Source organism: Periplaneta americana, chromosome 7 (assembly GCF_040183065.1).
Source record: "Periplaneta americana isolate PAMFEO1 chromosome 7, P.americana_PAMFEO1_priV1, whole genome shotgun sequence".
NCBI lineage: Eukaryota > Metazoa > Arthropoda > Insecta > Blattodea > Blattidae > Periplaneta > Periplaneta americana.
Window position 1 is genome coordinate 116,172,141 of NC_091123.1, and position 7,576 is coordinate 116,179,716.

Below are 7,576 nucleotides of genomic sequence, written 5' to 3' on the forward strand. Positions count from 1 at the left end.
TCGCAGGGTGGTAGAAAGAGGAGAAAACATGTGACAGTTAATTACTTAACGAGACCCTTTTATTTAAGTTATTTTAAACATTTGTATAATATTACGTAGACGTCCAATTCCTAACAAATTAATGTTTTCAGAAAAGAGCTAAGACAGCCCACCCACTAGCCTTTACAGAGGGACGAGCAGAAGCGGGTGGGGGAAACCGGAATGCGAGGTAGGCAGAGGGACGACTGTACCTGTGCGAAAATATGATACAATATTGAAAGCTCTTTCGTCACTGGAAAACGCGAACATACTTTACTCACTAATTCAGTAATGTTTACTGTGACCGTAAGGCGACTTTGATTGCATTGGAAGTTTACTAGTAGAGGGGTAGGAATGAAGTACATTAAAAAATTCAGGTACAATAAAAATTGAAGTAAAATAAAATTATATCCCTGTAGAATGTATTGTTGAAAAATATATTGAGAGAAGAAAACAGATGAAACCCTGTCAAGGACAAAATGAATAAACCGGATGGATTCTTTGGCAAAAGACTGGGTGGGTGGGTGGGTGGGTGGGTGGGTGGGTGAGTAGCTTGGTGGATGAATGGCTGGATAGATCGATGGAAGAATGAATGCACAAATGAGTGAATGAACGTATATTGTCGGATAAATGGATTAATGAATTAATTGAAGACGGAGTATTTGGGTACGTGATGTCATATAAATTTGTTGGTTGGTTTGGAATATTAAGCAAAAGACTGAATAGGGATTTGATTACTCACTTAAGCAATATTTATTCGAGCGTAACACTACCGGTATGCACGCATACAGGAAAACACAGTGATGAAAAAACAACACTTTACATATCCTGCCCCATCGTTACACAAAGCTTCTGTATCCTAAAATGATCTCAGACTCGTGTGGTACGTGACCGGAGTTTCGATCATTAGACGAGGAAGTAAGTGATGGGTGCAGAGCAGGTCTGTGTTGGATCACTTCCAGATATCGTGAGACATCCCGGTGCACAGGCCGATGTACTCCAAGATCAAGCGACTCGCTGCTGTAAGATGTTTCCAGTGATGGTGAAAATGACTCAGCTTATTTCCATTCATTTGTATGAAAGTAATAAAAAGAAAACGTTCTTCTTTTCTGTTCCTTCCGTTCTCTTTTCGTTGTTCTACTCTTTCTCTACTATTTCATTTTCTATTCTTTCTCATACTCATCGGCCTAATTCACCTCTTCGCTGCACTTGCTACAAACAAATATAATTTCTTTCTCCGGTATGGCATAGTTGCGCCCCGCGGTCAATTGGGAGGCCTAGGCATGGCATAATTGCGCACCGAAGAAATCAGGTAGCAGAAGGGACATAGCATAGTTGCGACTCGATGGGCATAGTATACACGAAAGTGATTATCATAAAATAAATAAATTACTTAAAAATATTACAGTGATAGCTGCATTGGAATCAGGTAGGCCTAGCATATGATCGGTTTTGCTATTTAAAATAACTTTTTCTTATCGATCACACACAATAAATGAACTGCATTTTTTGTTTGTATATCGATATCTTAACCCTACGGTACAGGGTTTCGAAAATTGAAACTTAGAACCATTGAGAATTAACTCTTTACCCTTTTCACTAAACTTAACATTCATTTTAAATTAACCTCACTATACGCCATAGACGGTGTGAAAATCACTAATAAAATGTCAACACTGCTAAAGCCCCATATTCCCACGGCTCACTCATTTGAATATGTCAGTTAATAAAGTACTGCCAACTTCATGGCGTTCATTTTAATGGTAGGGTATTGATAATCACTGCATAAACAGTAGAAAAAACAGTTAATAAAGTACTGCCAACTTCATAGCGTTCATTTTAACGATAGGGTATTGATATACACTGCATAAACAGTAGAAAAACAGTTAATAAAGTACTGCCAACTTCATGTGTTCATTTCAACGGTATCGATAATGAATATTAAATCGAATAAGAAATCAATAAGTTTAGTTGATTACGAGGCTCGAGTTTCCGTAGTTTCTTTTTCTCTACCTATTTCATCGGGGGCGCAACTATGCCATGCCCCTTCTGCTACCTGATGGGAACGGGGCGCAACTATGCCTACAAAACAGGGACCCTTTTTTATCTGCTGCATCTTATCTGACCGTGAGGCGCAACTATGCCTACAAAACAGGGATCCTTTTTTATCTGCTGCACCTTATCTGACCGTGAGGCGCAACTATGCCTACAAAACAGGGATCCTTTTTTATCTGCTGCATCTTATCTGACCGTGAGGCGCAACTATGCCCTGCCCTCTTTCTCAAAATGACTCATTCAGTAACTTAAGGTGCGAAAGGGATTAAGCATTTTTGTAATAGCAACTTTCAATTTTTTTTTTCATCATCATCTTCATTACGGCATAAGTCTTGTGGCTCGTTCCGTCTTCAAGAAAACTGATCAGACTATCTCATCCGTGGCCTCCGACATTTCTTCTACCTACATCTTTATACTTATATATTATTCGTGGTAGGCCTATACGATCTTCATCCATTCTTTTGAATATGATCTTGCCATCTTTGTCTGTATTCAACGATTGTTTCATTTAGACTCTGAATTTCCAATTCTTTTCTAATATCTTCATTTCTCTTTTTGTCTTTGAATCTATAACCTGCCACCTATCTCAAAAATTTCATCTCAGCAGCCTCTATTTTCTTCTGTTGTGAGATAGTCAAGACCCAACTTTCACACCCATAAAGCAAGGTTAGGATCGCCATTACTTTGTAAAGTTTTAACAGTGTTGCTCTATTACAATTTTTGAAAGTTCTTTTTATTGTACCACATAGTGTTTGGAATTTGTTTAATTTATTTTGTACATCTCTATTGCCGGTATATGACACAATGTAACCAAGATAATTAAAATTACTTTGTTGTTGGATGGGATTATTATTTATGCAGATTTTTGCCCTTAACAGATCTGTTCCTCATTATTTTCGTTTTTTTTTTTTCATATATTATATTCACTTGTAATATTATTTAATTCATGTATGGCTCTTTGTAAATTATCTTCCGAATCTGCAATTAAGATCTGATCGTCAGCAAACAACAATGTATCAATGTTCCTCTTTTTTATTTTAAAATGTGTTTTAAGCATAGTCTACCATCGTACAACTGCGTTATTAATACATATATATATATATATATATATATATATATATATATATATATATATATATATATATTAAATAGGATAGGCGATAGTGGACATCCTTGTCGTACTCCTAAATCAATCTCTACTAAATTATCATCTTCTATGGATTTCTTCAATTTAAACTTCGTATTTGTGTACATACTTTGTATTACCCTTATAAGATGTTGAGGAAAAGCGTTTTTAATCATTATTTCCCATAGAAAATTTGTTTTTCAAATCTATTTATTTCATACACAAGGTTTACACTACATTAGGCATTGCAGCCTGAAAGAGCAGAAGCTCGTGCTTGGGCACAGTTCAGTCTACTTATATAAAATTGAAGAGTGTTAATTCAGCACATTAATATTAATATAATAGTAAAATACAGTTCATGTAATGACTTACACAAATATAGAAAATACGAAGTACACGAGTACTAGATTACAATTTTAAACTTATATAGCTTAAGGAAAGACAAAAAAATTAAATAATTAATATAATTTGTTTCCTGAATCTATGTGTGTTCAGTGTACTTAGTTCAGGATAAGCTCTAATTAATGCATTATATTCTGGGTCCAAAATTTCTGCTTGTGTTTTTTAATTCAGCAGTTGTGTGGCATTTGGGGGTGTTTAGAAAGAAACTGTAGTTTTGTCCTGTACAGTATTCATGAGGATCAAATTTAAATTTATTGTGATTTTTGTGGAAGTAAATCAGCAATGTTTGTTTATAAATTTGTTCTAGAGTTGATAAACCAAATTCCTGAAAAATTAATTTCGTTGGGTAATCAAAAGATTTATATAGACAAATTTTGATAATTCTTTTTTGGAGCAAATTTAAAGGAGCGAGAGTCGATTTTGCCATTCCTCCCCAACATAATATACCATACTGAATTATTGATTGAAATAGAGCTAAGTACACAGTACGCAAAACATAAACAGGTAAATAAGAGGGAAGAATGGAAAATTTGTGGATTGTTTTACGCAATCTGTTACACAGGAAGGAGATATGCTTGTCCCATTTTAAATGTTGGTCAATAATAATGCCTAAATATTTAACTTGTGAGGATATACTCAAAGCGTTACATGAGCAAGTAGGTAGGTTACAATCATGTATTGTTATATTTGTGTTATTATTTATTTTTAGTCCTTCAAGGCCATATGACGTTAATGAAAATGGTATTATTTTGTTTTAGAAACGTTCAAAGAAAGTAAGTGAGCATCCAGCTATTCTTTAATAATGTCAATACCACTTATAATCAACTTCCATTAGAATATATAGTTTTACAAAATTCCCGGTGTTTTAAGAAATGTTTAAGAAAACACGTTTTTGATAAGATTATTTATTTTAATTCTCATTTTATGTATTTATTTGATTGCTTCAGACTTTCTCTTCTTTCTTCGTAAAACTTCAGTGATACCTTACTATTCTTTTTTATTTTCTCTCTTTAATTCTTGTCATGTTATATGTTTTTCACAAACTGTAGCTTTATGATTTGTTATGTTGTACATTGTCTATCTCTCCTTGTATAGCCCCTGCGTATGTACGAGTTTTACTCGTTCGGACATATTCAATAAATTAAAAATAGAGTTAAATGAAAATCTTGTGCTTGTTGTACAAGGTCACCTTAAATAATTGCAGAGTTATTTGTTTTCATTTTATTAACGTCAGCCTGATTAAGGCGGCACGGTATGAAGCGCATTGTTACTTTAAAACTCATATATCTCGTTAAATATGGTTCCTATAAAAATTTTGCTTAGAATAAAACTTGTCGAAAACATTCTTTAAATAAACTTTCGTTATGCAATATTATTCTAAAAATCAATAATAAGCGAGATATTTCTAATTATTTACTTCAGTCTTCCTTATAACCCTCCTTTTAAACCAATATATTGAATTACATATAGCCTAAAATCTAAGTTGGACCTAACTTATTTCAGATACCAATTTTCGTAGAAATCGGTTCGACCATTATTGCGTGAAAATATAACGAACATGCAGATATGCAAACAAAATTGTCAAAACTGTGATTTTCGGTTTCAGGACAGTTCATTATATATTATAATTATTTAAGTAAAAGTGAAAATTAGCAGAAAAATATAAGTTACAATTTTATTATTAGTACAGATTTCCATTTCTCGTATCCTTTTCTTAGTTCACATCTACTTCACATATTCCAGCTCCTGTTTTGTTACTATTCTCCCTATCAACACCTGCTTAGTACTGTACCCATAGTGATCAAATTAGAAAAAAATATATGAACATTATTATCAACTTAGTTGTAGTTTTTGCGATTTTCCAACACTTTGTTATTTTGGACATGTGTTCTTCTGCAAATTGACGACTGAATTAAAAAATGCTTAAAATACCTTCTTTATGTCACATTGATCACAGTCAATATATCGTATCATGTAAGTAAAAATACTGTTATCTAATTGTATTAAAAAATCTATTCTTAAATTTTTTCAATGTGTTACGTTTGTGTATTTTTGCCATATCAAATAGCCTTTCACCTGTACCATTAAACAACGGAATGTCTTTAATTTTACTTGCCGCAGTCTGGCCTAATACGTCATTACAATTATCAATGAAAGAAGGCTTAATGACTTCTTCGTTAATGGATTACGGGTTTACATTTGGCTATCTTTAATGATATTTAATAGGCTGCCATAAGAAGTATCAGTGGTTGAAATTTGGGAAATAATTTTCTTTTCTGTTGTAAGTGCATCGCGGACATTGTTCTTCCTCTGAGACATATCGTCAAGGGAGATGTACTGCCTGATAATATTTAAATATTAATATTATATTACTGTATAAAAATAAATATTTAAAATTATATTGCTTTTATTTTGATTTCTTTTCCTTTCCACTGCTCAATGATAGCCTTTCTTAACTACGTGCTCAATAAACCGTTCACGAAGAGACTGGCCTACATCTTCGTCGGAAGATGAACTTGTGAATTATAGCAAAGAGTCACTCGAGAAGAAAGGAGAGTTTCCGTGAGCATCGGTGGTTCAGTGGTAGAATGCTCGCCTGCCACGCGGGCGGCCCGGGTTCGATTCCCGGCCGATGCAACATTTTTACTTCCTTACTCTCATTTTTATGTTTCCATTTCGTAGTATATTCTGATCACGAGTCATAATCATAAGCTTTGTCTTTTCGGGATTTACTTCCAAACCTATCGCTTTACTTGCTTTAAGTAAAATTTCCGTGTTTTCCCTAATCGTTTGTGGATTTTCTCCTAACATATTCACGTCTTCCGCATAGACAAGAAGCTGATATAACCCTTTCAATTCCAAATCCTGTCTGTTTCCTGAACTTCCCTAATGGCATATTCTAGAGCAAAGTTAAAAAGTAAAGGTGATAGTACGTCTTCTTGCTTTAGCCCGCAATGAATTGGAAAAGCAACAGATAGAAATTGGCCTATACGGACTCCGCTGTAATTTTTACTGAGATACATTTTAATTAATCGAACTAGTTTCTTGAGAACACCAAATTCAATAAGAATATTATATGAAACTTCTCTCCTAACCGAGTCATATGCCTTTTTGAAATCTATGAATAACTGAGGTACTGCACCCTTATACTCCCATTTTTTCCCCAATATCTGTGGAGTACAAAAAATCTCATCAATAGTCGATCTATTACGCCTAAAACCGCACTGATGATCTCCAATAATTTCATCTATGTACGGATTTAATCTTCTCAAAAGAATATTGGACAAAATTTTGTACGACATCAACAAAAGTGATATTCCTCGAAAGTTAACACAGTTAGTCTTGTCCCCTTTCTTAAAAATAATTACAATTATGGACTCCTTCCATTTTTCTGATAGAATTTCCTTTTCCCAAATAGCAAGTACAAGTTTATAAATTTCGCTAGATAATGCGCTTCCACCCTCTTGTATTAATTCTGCTTGAATTTGTCCTGCGTTTCATTAAAATAAGACAGAAGAAGTGGGGAAAAAGGAGAAGAGAAGAAGCAAAAGTTAGAGATGAGAAAGGGTAGGAGGAAATAAGATACGTGTAAAGTTAAGACGAGACGAACTACAAAAATAAGAAAATAAAACGATAAGAAGTACGAGGAGCAAAGTGTCGGAACATAAATAATGAGCCGAAAGTACACTGGCTCGCAAAACTTTTGTTCGATATGCTGTACAGTTTTTCTCGTTCTTAAGTTGGTATTTGTACTCACTCTAGGACAGTAGCGTATGCGGCAGATTGTCTCCCCGCAGGTAACAAACCACCCCTCCTCACAACAGGAAGGTTGAACCAAGCTACTTAATTCTAAACTTAAAGACAATATGTTTACGACGACATGTGGAGTTAGGTATGTAGACATATTGCCAACATAATATCTCACAAGTTCACTTCCATATTATTTCATAGGACAAAAGTTTTGCGTGCCAGTGT

At 34.2% G+C, this 7,576-nt stretch overlaps 1 non-coding gene across 1 annotated transcript; it reads left to right on the forward strand.

Annotated features, from left to right (window-relative positions):
• Positions 1-6,167: 6,167 nt before the first annotated feature.
• On the forward strand, positions 6,168-6,238 carry TRNAG-GCC (transfer RNA glycine (anticodon GCC)). Its single transcript has one exon. It is a non-coding gene; the product is annotated as a tRNA-Gly (tRNA).
• Positions 6,239-7,576: the final 1,338 nt, after the last annotated feature.